Here is a 13,047-nt window from a genome sequence, read left to right as displayed (position 1 = left end):
TTTAGATTCCACATATAAGTGAAATCATATGGTATTTGTCTTTCCCTGTCTGACTTATTTCACTTAGTGTACCCTGTAGATCCATTCATGTTGTTGCAAATGGCAAGAGTTCATTCTTTTTTATTGCTGAATAATATTTCATTGTGTATGTGTGCATGTGTGTATGTATATATATATATATATATATATATATATATATATATATATATATATATACATACCACATCTCTTTATCCAGTCATTTATTGACGGACGTCTAGGTTGCTTTCATATCTCAACTATTACTAGCAATGCAACAATGAGCAGAGGGGTGCATATATCTTTTCAAATTTGTGTTTTTGTTTTCTTTGGACAAATGCCTAGAAGTAGAATTGCTAGATTGTATGGCAGATCTATTTTTAATTTGTTTAGGAATCTCCATACTGTTTTCCACAGTGGCTGCACTAATTAACAATCCCATTAACAGTATAGAAGGATTCTCTTTTCTCCAAATCCTCTCCAGCAACTTGTTATTTGTTGATTTATTGATGATAGCCACTCTGACAGGTGTGAGTAATGGTGCCTTTTAAAGAGCTTTTTAGAGATATAATAGACACACAATAAACTGTACATATTTGAAATGCAGAAGGTACTCAAATAACACTGTTTCATTCAATATCATTTAATTATGTTAATGAGATATTGTGGGAACTTAACTCTTGTTTATGTCAAGTAGCCTCTGATAAAATTGGTTTCATTATATGTTGTTTTGCCAAAGTTCTAAGCACCTATCAATGATGTTAATTGAAGATTTGCTGTATACAATTTGATTAGCTTTAACATATATGTACATCCATGAAACATTGATTACTATCGTGTTAACAAGCATTTCCATCACTGTCAAAAATTTCCTGTTGCCCCTTTCGAATACCTTTTTATTATGCTTCCATGCTCATCCCAAGGCAACTATTAATCTGTGTCATTATAGATTATTTTACATTTTAAAAAATTTTATGTACACGAAATCATATACTATATCCTCTTTTTTCCTTTTTTTTATTATCATAGTTATTTTCAGATATATCTACATAGTTTGTATAATAATACTTCTCTTTTTATTACTGAATATTAGTCCATTGTATAAATATAGCACAGTTTATATATTTATTCACCTGTTGATAAGTATTTGAGTAGTTTCCAGGTTTCAACTATTAAAAATAAAGCTTCTATGAATATATGTGTAACAATCTTTGCATGCACATATTGGTTCATTTCTCTTTGGCGTAAAATCGATTAACTCGGCATCCAAACTTAAGAAGCAGAAAAAGAAGAGCAAATGAAGTGTATAATAAGTAGATAAAAAGAAATAATAAATACCAGGCAGATATCAATGAAACTGAAAACAGAAAAACAATGGGTGAAAATTAATGAAAACAAAATCTGTTGTTTTTTTTTTGAGAAGATAATAAATAGATAAACTTCTAGCAGACTGATAAGGGAAAAAAGACACCAAAAGATTTTATATCTACAGACCTATAGATATAGATACGTGACCATCAAAATAAAGAGCATCTACTCTTCAAAAAATAGTGCTAAGAGAATGAAAAGAGAAGACTCAGGCTATGAGAAAATATTTGCAAATTACATATGTACATAAAATTATCCAAAGTATGCAAAGAACTCTCAAAACTTGATAATAAAACAAACAAACAACCCAAGTAAAACATGGGCTAAAGATCTAAATAGTCACTTGACCAAAAAAAGGTATACGGATGGCAAATAAGAACATGAAGAGATGTTGAAGATCAGTAGCCATGAAGGAAATGCAAATCAAAACCACAGCAAGATATAATTACGTTACTACAATGTATAAAGTTAAAAAGAATGGCCATGTCAAATGTTGGTGAGGATGGGGAGGAACAGGGACTCTCTAAACTGCTGGTAGAAATGTGAAATGGTACCACCAGTTTGGAAAACAGTTTAACGGTTTCTCAAAATGCTAAGCATACATCTCCTAAATGACCCAGCCAACCCACTCCTAAATGTTTACCAAAACACAACTCTAAAACTGCAAATTTGCATAACCCAACCATTAGAGGGAGCTTCACATTTGTGGTTTGGTTTCCATCACAAGAAAGTGTTATTCAGATGTCTAATGAAAATAAAATATTGTTTTTACTGTTGACTTGAGTTTTCCTGTTGCTGACTGGAGAGTCATGTGCAACCTCTAGGTTGGAATATCACTCTATATCTTTGCAACATTATTTAAAGAACAACCCTCATTCACTCAACATTTATTAAACACCTATTCTTATCGGCACATTTGCCCCCTACGTGCTTACATAAAGGCCTTAAATAAAGCTCTAATAAATAAAGCTCTAACAAACAATAATTCTTATTTATCACTTTAAAACTCTCTTTTAGTCTAGCACTATTTTGCATATTATAAAATGCCTATTTCTAATTATCTAAAATCCCTTAACAACTCAACTACATTTGAGATATTTTTCCCCTGGCCTGGCTCAGTACTTCCATTATGGTCTCTTGTTTGTATTTTCCAGCAGAAAAAGAAATTTTAATTAAATACATCTTCATTTTGGAGTCTTTAAGACAAAATTTCAGCCATCAGGAACATAGCTGATATTTCGAACCTGAAAATAAGTTCGATGCTTTTTTCTTTTGTGCAGTCTTCTCCCTGGACACACACAGCAGCTGGGTTTTCAGATCGGCCAATGAGATATGAGAAACATATTGGGTCAAGTCTCTATCATGAGATCAGAGAAAATCAGTTTTCTCTCCAATAAAAACAGAGCAACTTGTTTTCAAATCTCGAAGCTTCCAGCAAGTCCTTGTGTTTTTATTTGGTTTGTGAAGCAATTCAGCCTTATACTCTCTGCTGTTGTGACAGTCTTTGTCTCCGCCCTGAAAGCACAAAGACCCCTCAAAAAAAGGGACTGGTAGCTGCTTTTCTTGCGTTGTAGAGATAGATGTGATTTCACAGTAAGAAAAGATATCTGATCTTTTTAGTCCCCTTTGTTCTCTCTCTCCAACTTTTACAGCCCTTTTTATCTGTAAATAAAAAAAAGTTGTACATACATTTTCAAAATGTGCTGCATAATACAACTTCATACATTTAGAAAGCTGACAGCTGCCCTCTGAGGTATAGCCTGACAGCCTAAAATCCAGAAATCAATCATTTAGATATAGCGATGCTATGCTATTGCTCCGGGTATGTATTGCGGCACCCAGGAACCACTTATTTGAGATATGCCATCATAACTCTGATAGATTAAAGCACCACATCCAGGAAACAATTGCGTGGGGGAAAAATGCTATCATAGATCTGCTGTGTTATAGCCCAGAATCCAGCAGCCAACTAGCAAGTCTGTGCTGAATCGGAGCTTCCAGAAACCTACGAAGCAGCAGGATGACAGTTCTGTTCTTCAACAGCCCATTATGAACTAATTAGCATACATGAATTGCAGATTTGAAGCATTAAAGTGATGTACAAATCATTAATTTTTTGTCAAATCCATGTCATCCTTGTGTATGCCTTCCTATTTTAATGTTGCATGACAGTGAAAAGAGGTACAATCCTCTGTATATAAAGAGGAGAGATTTGGTGTAGCTGATATAATGAGATCTATTTAAACATATGTATTTTTCAGCTTTGAATATATCTGCTTGAAAAAATGCTACACTTGTCCCATTAGGGTTAATTGTGAAAAGATGTTAATATATTCAAAACCCCAGGGGTAGTTCTACATGTTGTCTGAATGAAACAAGGATGTAAGACCAACTTCACATTTGAGCTTTCTTTTTAAAAAGTCTTCTTTTTGATGAATAAAAAGAGCCATAAATTCTTTTTTACTGACTATGGAAGGTGTAACTATTTAGAATGAGAGCAGAGCTTTTAGGTGTGTGAGGGCTCCAATGCAGCTGATCTATTCTTGTTAACCTAATGCCAAACTTAATTTATAAAGATGTATAATGTAATGCAATGGAAAAAGAAAAACAACATCAAAGCCGATTTTCATCTTGGAAAAGGCTTCTAAATATTAATTTGTGGTTTTCTGTATTGTCTCTGTGTATTTAATTACTAAAGCTATTTGTGCTTAAACAAATGCTTGCTGTTTCATTTGAATTTCTTTTTTCTTATTACAGTGGTGTCACAATGCTTAATTTGTTAGTACTGTAATAGTTTCCATGGTAACGGACTCTAATGTTATATATAAATATGTATTGGTATGTGTACATATATACGTGCATTATAAATATGTACTATAGGTGATTATGACTTCATTTCAAAAGCATATCTCAGAAGATTTAGCTTTCAAGGAAACCCTAATTAAAACTGCAGATAGACTTTGTGAGCCAAAAAAGATGGTCACAAACATGGCTCCCTTTTTCACATGTGGAAAAAATGAATGCTCTGAAGAAAGGGGAGATATTTGCCTGCTTCTTCTTTCTTGTCAGTTCTCTTCTGCCTGAGAACTAGTCATCCATGCCTAGGGCTATACTCTACGGACCTTTTCCTTCTTCCTACTCCCTTCCCCACAACTTTTTAATCACACGAAATCTAGATAAAATGAAAACCAAGGTCAAACTCCACAAGCAGATGTTTTTCCAAAGGGCATTGTAACGAGAAGACTGAGGGATTGCACTGAGAAAAGAGTGGTAAAAAATGGGATAATTTGTTCCATTTGTATTTGTGAGAGAGGGGAATTCATAACAAAGAAAAACATATACACATGTCTAACTTGAGTGAGCCATTTCACACTCCTCTCAGTAAATATTTAAGTAGACATTATAGTCTTTATTTTAGAAATAAGGAAGCTGAGGCTCAGAGTGCGTGAGTTAAACTCATCATGAGAGTCAGATTAACCAAAGCATAGCTATGCTCTTTGTACAATGTCATCTTATTACCCTGAGGCCTTCTTTAGTGCAAGGTACCAAAGACATAAAGCCCACCCTTTCTAGACTAATTACCTAGTCATCCATACAGTGGAAGCTGGGGCAATGACAGTATATGCCTTTGCTGGAAATGAGTTTGGTAGTAAATTAAGAATAATCTTGGTAGAAGGGGAGAATAACATGGCCATTGTTATCAACAGGTATCATTTTCAGCTTCATGTAATAACAACAAAACAGCTAAATAAGATTTATTTTTTTAAATCATCACAAGTCAGATATAGGCAAGTTTGGGTTGGTACGGAGACTCCAAAACGCTATCAGGGACTCAGCAGTTAAGCAGTTGCCAATCTTTCCACTGTGCCATTCTTAATGTGAGGCTATAATCTTAAAGCTTATAATATGGCTGCTGCCCCATTGGGCATCAGAATTGCATTCCAGGCTGGAAAAAGAGGAATGAATAAAGGGTAAATGCATGAACCAGTTGGGTCCCCTCTCAACTGGAGCATAATGTTGCAAAGAGTATTTTGTGGATTATGCTAACCACCAACAATTAGACATGGATGAGGAATAATTGTCTCCCCCACAATCTCTTCACTAGTTTATATTGAAAGTAAATCTCTGACCAAATTTGGCTATACATAAATATGTATTTTAAATATTTATTAGGAAGCAGTCACAAAACAGCTCATATAATCTATTAAATAAGTTTAATGAAATTTTAGTTCTTGACCTTTAGGTATTCTAACTATACCAGTGTGTGCAATATTTACTTGAAGCAGATATGGTCATATTCTAAAGGCAGAGCTCAATTAACATTATAGTAGATATCGGCCCACTAGAGGACTGAGGACTGAGTAAATGACCAAACACTGGACGATCTAGGAAATAATATCCCTAAGGGTACGGGCTACAGGATTGTCTAGATTCTTATTCTATTTCTACAAGCAGGCAGGGAGTCTCTAGGATATTTCATATAATCCATATGTCTCTAATATTATTTTCATTATTTAGAGATTATTTCTAATATATTTAAATGTTAATTGACGAGTCATGAATTTTACCAATAAAAACCTATTTTAATATGCATTAAGCTGATTAAGAATACTCTGGTGTTCTTGAAAAATTTAGATAGCTATATCTTTGCTGGAACCACCTTTGAAGGCTAGGCTTTCGGATTATATGGCTAGGTGATGACACTTAGGGTGTGAATTTGGAGTTAGGGCAAATGATCAGCCTAACAGAGAGAGCTAACACTAACTGACATAGACACAACTTAAAGGGCAAAATCAGAACTAGACCTATTTCCTCTGACCCCAAATTTGAAAATCTTACCATATAGCATCTCAACTTAGCTTTAATAATACACACAGTATAAATTTATGCCTCGATAGGTAACCTTTTCTAAGTTAGCCTATTAATATCATCAAAAGTTTTCCCACTTAAAATGAAAACAGAAAATTTAGTTGCTGATATTTATCTTGGAGCAGCATGAAAATGGGGTAAGGCAGTATTAAAAAATAGAGCATTAAATAACGAGAGTTTGGATTTATAAGAGATAATCAAGTATAAAATAATAAATGGTTATTAGAAAATTAAGAGAAAAACATGATAAATGTTGACTGAGAATTTCAGAGCAAACCTTGTCTTGTTATCATCTCTCCTCTATCTGGACTCTAAAATGTCTGTATTGTGCAGGCCTGCTCTAATTTCACAATTATTTACGTTTACCTCTTTGCTAATTTCTTTTTTTTATTAATAAACATCCACTCTATGACTTCTAATTTATTTTTACACAGGAAATTATGGGGAAAATAACTAAAAAGTTCCAGAATATGACCACTGGTTTGTAGTGGTACTCTTTATACTTTCAAGGAAGCTAAGACAGATTCTGCTGTGGGGATTCAGTGGTCATCTAGAGAAATAAAGAGGATCTATACCTACTACCCTCATGGTAGACTAGGAAGACTAGGCTTGCCACTGCTCACACAGAGGGGAAGCCTTCTAATTCTTCCACTTGCTTTATGGCTTTATGTAAATGTGTTTAGTGCTCTTTGGTGATTCTGAAGGAAAATATGTGCTCTTTTGTTTGTTCAATTATAGAAGTGAAGCCTGCGATTGCCAATACAGCATATCAAGAAGATCTCATTTTACTGGAAAGTGTGGTTCAGTAAGAATGAGCACACTGATTGCAGCCAAAACTATGATGAAATTGTTGGATTTCTTGAGGGAGTAATGAGGGGTGAGTAGAATTAATTTTTCCTTAAAGAAACTGGCAGGCACGCACCACCGCCTCTCAAAAAAAAAAAAAACACAATGGTATATTGATATTTCACACTTTCTTCACCTGTGAAACAAAGATAATTTTTTAGCCTTCTTTATAGAAATGACAAAATAAAAGCTCCTATAAAAGGCTTAATTAGACACTAAATGTTAAGTAAGTTCTTAATGATAATCTACTGAAGTCTTTATTGCTTGATCTTCTGGGAATTAAAAATCACTGGGACTTTCTTGAAACTCTCCACTGGGAATAGCATATGGCTCCTAGATTCTGTGCAATTAAACTTCCTGGAAAGAAGGAGGCTGGGAAATTGTAGACCAATAAGTCGATAGATTAAAATATAAACAATTGATAGGTAAATGGGTTAAATGGTTAAGTGATCTATCTGAGGATTGGCCCTTTTCTATGAAACCTGACATCAAAGGATGAATGCCATGATAAGAAGTTCAAAGGTACCCTAAACTTGAAACAGCTTTGGAAAAACCAAGCTGGTTTAACTGATGTAATTATTGTGGATTCACTGAAGTCTGAACAGCAAAGTATTTAAAGCACTATCAGGAAATATTAAATCTCCCTCTGAGGCTAGGACTGAAAAAAGGTAAGACAGCTCATTTTTTACATTAAAATAGGATTGGGCTTGATTAGTATTTGAAATATTTTTTTCCAATTTTCAGCAACATTAGAGTTTGGCTAGTGAAATGTAAATGAACATCAATTGCATATGACAATTGCTGATCCAAACCACTTAAAATTCCCTGAATGTTCTTTTCTCTCTTAGACCAGCTGCCAGAGTCTCATCATCAAAGGCAGCTCAGTGGAGGAGGCACTGCCTAAGCTGTGAAGGGTTAGAGAGATAGCCCTTTGTTTTGCGAAGACATGAATCACTATCAGGGCCATTACAACATTTCAAGCTAGGTCACAGTACTCCATGTCATTCTGCATTTTGTTCAGAGTCCAGGGAGCTCAGAGACTTGTTGCTGCCTTTTTGTTTCAGTGAAAATCAAATCTACTTCAGTTGCCACTTCTTCCTGCTTCAGGTTGAAACCAAAGAATTGAAAGAGAAGAATTCAGACATCAAACGTTAAAGCCACAATAGTAAAGATGACTAATTTACCTAGTAAACATTTTTGCTCATGATTTAGAAAATAGATGAAGATTAAAAAAATATGCCCTATCCTTCAGTTTGTCCTTGGAGTGAAATTTAATCATGGTTAGTCCTTGGCCATCATAATGGCTTTGTTGAAGTAACTTCCCAGGCCAAAATAAACAGTTCGTTATATACAAACTAATTTAAGAGATGAAGTTAATTTGGCTTTTTGGAATCCTTATCTTTCCATTAGTGTAGTTTAAAAATATGGTAACTGGATTCATCTAAGACTCCAAGCTCTCTCTACCTCCCTCCTCCCCCACCCGGACTTGATTTCAAGATCCTATCTAAAAGATCTATTAGAACAAAGACCCCACTAATTAAGCAGCTAACCCCAAGACTGTGCTGTTAGCCTGGGGGGACTTGTTTTATTCCATTAATTTAAGAGCTGTTACTTTATCTCCAGTGGTAATTGACGTGTGAAGTATATATCTACCCACTTATATGGGAGGAGATACCACAATTTACTCTAATTTGAACTCAATTTTATACCACAGTTTAGACTGGCTGGTCCCATATGTTTCTGTGTTAGTGATCTTGAAGATGCATTCTTTCGAGTATTTTGGAAGATTGCTACATCTTTATCTATTACCCATGCAAATATTTTGCATTTAGCTAAGGCCGTAGCTGATAGAACCAAAATGCTTAGCAGATTTTGAATTGATTCTGCTCTCCACAGCCCAGTCTGTTCTTTGCTATATGAATTGAGCATGAAAGGTCACAGTGAATCAATCTAGGCTTGGGTTTGCAAAAATGTGAATAGAAGGTAGTCAGTCATGGTAGCTCCCTTTTGTGAGAAGGTTATTAAAGTTCACTGGAAAACAATTTCCCCAATCTCACATTTATAATTGAATACTGCTGTTGTGAGGTTTCAATGAGATGAAGTATGTGGAAGGGCTTCGTAAATTCTGTAAAATAAAAAGCCTGAAGAAGAGCTGCATAGCTATTAATTGTGGTTCATGCTAAAGAATGGGATTATGGGGGAAACATTGCTGTTTCATTTATACACTTCTTTAATGTTTGAGTTTATAAAGCTACAAATAGGTATGACTTATAAAATCAGCAAAATATATAAGAATCTTTAAGCGTTTTCCACAGGAAAGATGTAAAAATAGGTTATCTTTTGATATTTAAACTCACTATGCCCTAGATTTCATGTGACTGTAACAGGGGTAATTATCAATAGTTTTTCAAGGAAGTAAAAAAAATTGAATATCATATATGTAGTCAAGAATACAAAAAAAATGAAGCTAGTATCATTTGAAGATTGTTTTTTAGGAAATTTAAAATGATATCTTATTTTGCTTTCAGCTGTATGTAAAAACAACACAATCATGAATATTCTGGAGACTTTATTTGAGAACTGGATATTAAGCTATTCCAGGTCACCAAAAAAACTGTACCATGTGTAATTCAGTATAAATAAGGTAGGGACAAATATAGAAACAAAAGTCACAGTCTACGGCCATGCCACCCTGAACATGCCCGATTTCGTCTGATCTTGGAAGAAGCTAAGCATGGTTGAGCTTGGTTAGTACTTGAATGGGAGACCACCTAGGAAGACCAGGTGCTGTAGGTGTAAAAACTAAGAAATTGTAAGCTGATAAGTCCTTGCAATCTGTGAGGTCAAGCAAGGGTTGCCTCGTCTAAAAACAAAAAAAAAATTGCAAACACACTTCCCCCTTCATAAGGGGGAAGCACCCCATCTCTTATTCCATCTTTAAGAAATCCTCATCTTGCCCAACTGTTCCCTTCTTTTTCAGTGTTTTCATTCTGGCCTCCTTTGGACTTCCATATCAGCAGATTTGCACTCCAGTTCCAGCTCTGTCATTTGTGAGCTGTTTGAGGCTGGGTCCATGCTTTAAAGCTGATTGAGCCTCCTCTCTCACACCGAGGTCTCTGAGGATTAAATGAGCCTGATAACAAAAGCCCCTCAGAAAGTGCACCTCCCCAAACCAATATAAGATAGAACATTATTTATTTACTTTCCATGCTAGCTTGTCTGTGTCAACATTTATGCAACTGATATCCCATTGCCTCAGGATCTTGTTTTCTGTAGTTAATCTGGTAAACTCTGCTCATGTGTTAGGAGGTGCTAATGAGTTAACTTAGTACCCTTCTCAGGTAATATATTTACATTTGGAAGGAACTAAAAGGAGCTTTTCCTACTTAGGTCTAGGAAGGGGAGAAGACAGTGAAAAAAAGTGTCTACACTTATTACCTTACCTATGTGCCAGACACTCTGATGGGAGCTCTATATTCTTTGTTTTAAAAATCCACACAACAAACCTATGAGGTGTGTCTACATGCAAGATTTCATAACAAGCATTGGCTGTCTATAAGTGGGTCAGTTCATCAAAGAAATTTTAAGGTTATTATATGATCAAAGTAGAAACAAACTTCATTGTTCGGAACTTGCATCTTAGGAAAAATGCTGCAGCTTGCAGTTCAACGGCATTATTTACTGCTTTGTGTATTTTAATAATGGGTAATCAGGATTATAAGAATGTGTATGCAACCGAAGGCTAATAATAGTGCTGGAGGAAGTGAGAAAAGAAAAGGACTTTCTCTCTTTTAGTTTAAAAAACAAGAAAAAAAAAAACCAAAAAACAAGAATAGTAGAGTGAACCTCTACATAGGAGATTCAAATCAATTCAACATTTATCAAGATTTCCCCTCACTTGTTTCATCAATTCCCTTTTTATTCTGAAATAGATTAAAGCAAATTAATGACTTCGTGTTATTTCATTCCCATAAAACGATGATGAGAAATGATAATTTTTCTTTAAAGAAGACTTTTCCCTCATCGACCATGGCTAATTGATTACTCTGAAATACAGTTTACACAGCAAAGTTGGGTTCATAGCTTGATTTTGCCCTTCAATTGCCAATTGTCAGAGTGAAGTATTGTATACTGGTTACCTCCAAAGGTGACCAAGAAGATCGTGTGTGGGTGTGTGTATGTGTGTGCATGTATGTGTGTATTTTGTTTTGATTTTGCTTTTAGTGCTTTGACCAGACCTCTTTGTTTATAATTATGGACTCAAGGCTTTTAAAATGTACTCAGTGTTGTAGCAGATGCTGTTGGTGACTTGCCCGTACCACCCCAACACTCATCATTTCTGAACACAAAGATGGTAAGTGCCCTCAATTGTCCTGCCACCTGAGAGTTTTATCACATCTTAAGCACAGGGAAGGTGGAAAATTGACATGTTGGGAGTATTAACCAGTCAATGATGTAGGAGGAAAAGTCCAGAGTATGTTCCATACTGTTTCCCCGGGGTCACAGCAGGATTTGATCCCAATTGACGTCCACAGAAATATCCACTAGCTTTCTACTCTTTCCTGTCTTGCTTTCCCACTTACTGACCCCTCTCCCCTGGAATCAGTCCCCATAAACCATATGCACTCAAATCCTTGTCTCAGGGTCTGCTTCGCGGGGAACACAGACTAAGAAAGTTGATACCAAGAGTAGTTATAGGAAGCAGATACTCAGAATGGGATACTGATGGGATAGATGAAATAACCCCAGTTACTGATAAGTGGGGCAATGATTACCTCTGGCATGGCATAGCATCACAATTTCTTAGGTTTCAGCTATGATAGACTGAGAGGAGGACTATGTGGAAGGGAATGTATTGGCTTATGCAATAGGTCCAATGCTTGAAAGATCTGGGGCACAGGTAGTTATGAGAATTGGGGAATGAGTTGGCTGTTGTTAGCATCCACAGGAGGAAAGAAAGAAGACTCAAGGCAAAAATCTATCAATTTGGGGCATGGCATGAAACCCAGAACGCCTCAGTGGCAGTGTTTAAAGAGACCCTCATCTTCTGTGTTCAGAAGGCTATGCTAATAATTATGCCTAAGATTTAAATGAAAGAGTAGTGGAACTTTTAAAAGGTTGAATTCGCTGTGGCAGTCTCTTCTACACTAAATTCAGGACCCTGAGACCTGAGATGAAGACTTCTGGGTGAATGTACTTGTGTACTGTCAACCCCCCAATTCCTCTGATCCCTAGACCAGCTGGGGTGGGCTTCTCCCCTTGGCTAGAGGAAGCAGCCTTCCATTTACTAAAGATTATGCAAAATCCTTAACAAGACGGCTGACTTTACGATGTGTTTGTCCTTCTAGAAACCTGTACCCCTTCCCAACTCCTTTCATTCCTTCTACACCTGTGATGTCCAAACCAATAGCCACTAGCCATACATAACTATAAACAAGTTAAAATGAAATTAAATAAAAAATTATCTCAGTCACACTAGCAATATATCAAGTACTCAGTAACCACATGTGGCTAGTGGCTAGCAGGTTGGACAATGCAGGTTATACATTTTCATCACTGCAGAAAAACTGTTGCAAAGAGTTGATTTAGACTAGGGATTATTAAACTTTCTTTTAAAGGGTCAGATAGTAAATATTTTAGGCTTTGTAGTCCATGTGATTTTTTTTTTCTACTACTCAACTCCGCCACTATAGCATGAAAGGAGCCATTGACAATACGTAAGTTAATGGGGGTGGCTGTGTTCCATAATTTTACAACGGTTTTAGGTGTCCAGCCTATGGGCCCTAGTTTGCTAACCCCTGGTCTATAACAAAACTAGGACCAGGTCTTAGTGTAGTGCAAGAAAGAAGCACTGTCTGTGGTATGAATAGAATGAGAATTATTCACTGAAGGGCTTATGTATACCAACACGTTTTAGAACAACATGCCTGGGAATATAACTTGAAG

At 35.8% G+C, this 13,047-nt stretch overlaps 1 pseudogene; it reads left to right on the top strand.

Annotated features, from left to right (window-relative positions):
* The first annotated feature begins 9,775 nt into the window (after positions 1–9,775).
* On the top strand, positions 9,776–9,897 carry LOC120587848 (uncharacterized; annotated as a pseudogene).
* Positions 9,898–13,047: the final 3,150 nt, after the last annotated feature.

The sequence above is a fragment of the Pteropus medius genome, unplaced genomic scaffold (assembly GCF_902729225.1).
Source record: "Pteropus medius unplaced genomic scaffold, Ma_sr-lr_union100, whole genome shotgun sequence".
In the NCBI taxonomy this organism is placed as follows: Eukaryota; Metazoa; Chordata; class Mammalia; order Chiroptera; family Pteropodidae; genus Pteropus; species Pteropus medius.
The sequence above is the reverse complement of the archived record's forward strand: the minus strand, read 5'-3'. Positions and strand labels throughout refer to the sequence as shown.